Source organism: Globicephala melas, chromosome 11 (assembly GCF_963455315.2).
Source record: "Globicephala melas chromosome 11, mGloMel1.2, whole genome shotgun sequence".
NCBI lineage: Eukaryota > Metazoa > Chordata > Mammalia > Artiodactyla > Delphinidae > Globicephala > Globicephala melas.
Window position 1 is genome coordinate 91,229,679 of NC_083324.2, and position 3,062 is coordinate 91,232,740.

The following is a 3,062-nucleotide window of genomic DNA, read 5'->3' on the forward strand; positions in this document are numbered from 1 at the left end:
AATCTGCTTAGATGGCGAGCTCCACAAGTGGAAGTGGCCTTTCTCTGCTGCGGCCCCCCTCCCCCCAAGTGTTGGGAGGATTAGTGGAATTAGAGCCTGTGCTTGTACAGCACTTTGACATTCTTAGATGGAAAGTGCTAGATGAGCGTAAAATTTTATAACTGTAATGGAACCCAAGCAAATAGCATTGTAATAAATAGGTCTTGCTGCTGACACTGCATTTAAGAATCCCTTCTTTATTATCTCGTTTACTATATGTGATGAACTGAGGTGATTAATAACAATGATAATAATTACTCCTACAGCATTTTATGCTTTCAAAGGGCTTTGCAACTGGTTCATTATGTAATCTTTAATCTCCGCAGTGGCTCCTGTGCTATGTCAATATCGTTTGTTTGTTTGTTTAAACGTTTTCATAGAAAGGGAGACATCGGAGGAACGGGGTGGGGTGAGGGAGCTGGAGTTTTCAAGTTCTTATATCACGGCCACGTGGGGCTGCTGGATTTCAATGTGGAAAGTGAAGATGGATAATGAGCTGGAAAGGAGGATGAGGTGGGAGGGAGGAGAAGAAAGACCCGGGTAACAGTGGTTACTGCTCGGGGCTGGGGAGCAGATCGCTGTGCTCGGGGCGTGAGGAACCAAAGCAGGGGTGTTTGGGAAGCTAACCCAAAGGACAGCTTGATCCGGAGTTCGGGGGTTGAGGTTTCCACCCCAAGGGCTCCTCTGTCAGGGCCTGAGTGCGCCGGTGGAATTTCCGTGGTAGCCTGTGTTCACTCAGCTGGTCCTAACACCTGGTCAAGGTTGATATGGGGGAGGAGGGCTTTATGTGGCAGCTAATTGGGTGCAATAAGGAACGGACCCCCAAACTGAAGTGTCAGCAACTGTGCATTGCTTAATCAGCTGCTTGGAATGGCCACTTGGGGATCGGCCTGCGGTAAGCGAGCACTGTAGGTATTTGCGAGACGAGCAGTGTGTCAATTACTCCGCGGATGGCCAGATTTATGTGCTTTTTGGCAGTGCCGCTGAGCTATTAATCATGTCTCATGAACGGGCCCCGTGTAAACCATAAGCAAATGGCACATCTCGTGGACCATCCTGGCAATACAATGTCACTTTTCCCCCTGTATCTTCTGCTGACGTCTAAGGGACTGACAATGAGGATGGATACGCAGAGGCATGGAGCAATAATGAAGTACCGTCTACCTTGGTTTTCCCCTTTCCTTTTTTTCAAAACTAAAGGCCAAGCTATGTTTTCTGAGCCGAGGAGACCGGATTCTTAGCCTCTGGAAATGGCATATTTCACGTAAAAATGCACCCATTACACCATTTTCTTTTGGCAACGTGAGGGTTTCATGGCTTTTCTTTATTTTTATTACATTGCAGTTTAGATCGGCCATACATGTAGATTTCTTATTACTTGCTAAGCTACATATCTCAATACATCTAATGTCATAATTAAATGTCATCAGGCTAATGTGTATGAGTGTTTTGAGCTTTATTGCTAATTGCTGTGTTAGCATGAATTAGACAGTGAAGTAATTAGAAGCCCCAATGTATCTGTGTCATATGGTGCGGTTTCTGGGATGGGCTGTGTGTGTGTGCACATGTGACTGGGAGGGTGCTCGAGTGAACCGTTCTCCCCTCTTCCCCCCCATTTCTGATCGCCTCAAAGCGCTCGCTGGTCGCTCGCATCAGTGCAGAAGTCCCTGAAACCAGAATGGAAGCCATTGTATGCAGGAGGGATTCCACGTTTCTTGAAATAAGCAATTTTCTGTAATCAGTCACCAGGGAAAGCTTCACTCTGAGAAGCAGAATTAATGGAAGACAGGTTTTAGGGTTTAAAGAAAGCATGTTTATCTTCAGGACAGATGAGTTGGGACTGGGGTGTGTGTGTGTGTGTGTTGTGAGAGGAATTGGGTTTGTATAAAGGAGAAAATAGGAAGACATTTGTTTGCAGCTTGAGATCTTTTCGAATCTTCCTACATTCATCAAATCCTTAAGGACCCATCCTGCTGACATGTGGCAGTTGAACTTTCCTTCTGCCTCTTCCCCTCTGCCCCCCATTCCTCCTTGGTTTTGTACTAAACAGGAGTCAGAGGAGAGGCCTATGAAAATCACGTTCTGGCTTCTGGCTACCCTGGTCTACCTGGGGAAGCTAAGGACGCAAGGCCAGGCCTTCGTCACTAAGGCCCAGGGTCCAGGAGGGTCCCTTCACCCACCTGGCCTCCTCTAGGCCAGGGCTCCTCTGCAGCACCTCTCTGTCCCTGGACCTCTTTTCTCCCACTGTGGAGCTGAGCAGGACAGAGTCACAGCCTCAGGGGAAAGTCTATCCTCAGTTAACCTTTATCTGCCAGAGAGGCCGTTACCACCTGCTTGATTCTCAGGCAATTTTAGTTCACTTATGCTGGGTGATAGGGAATCTGAGAGAGAGAGGGTCCTTCACTCTACTGAGTTCCCCATAGGCTGTTCCCACAGCCCTAAGATACACTGTGCTCTTGGCCTGTACCTGTTTTGTTCATCCAGATATTTTTTTTATATGACGGATTTTTGCGTCTGCCCCGCTAATGTCTGAGCAGCTTTTCGCTGTGGTTTTAGCTCTTGTCCTCGAAGGACTGGCGTAGCCCACGGAGCTGTTCCCCTCCCAGGGCAGGAACAGGAGAAGGAGAAAGCCTGGCAGCTCTGACAAGCCTTGTCAAATCCACATTCCCAGAGGGGCCTCCTGCCCATTAGGAGGCTGATTGCTCACAGGGGAGCCTCCTGGATTCCAACAGAGACAAGATCAAGGCCTAGTGCACCGCCAGAACACCGGGCCTCCCTTCCCTTGACCAACACATTTTGACAGAATGGCTTGTCAACAAATAGGCCTGGGGTAGGAAGATAAAGAATTGTCATTTAGAAATAAACGCCGTGGGGCTTCCCTGGTGGCGCAGTGGTTGAGAGTCCGCCTGCCGATGCAGGGGACACGGGTTCGTGCCCCGGTCCGGGAAGATCCCACATGCCGCGGAGCGGCTGGGCCCATGAGCCATGGCCGTTGAGCCTGCGCTCCGCAACGGGAGAGGCCA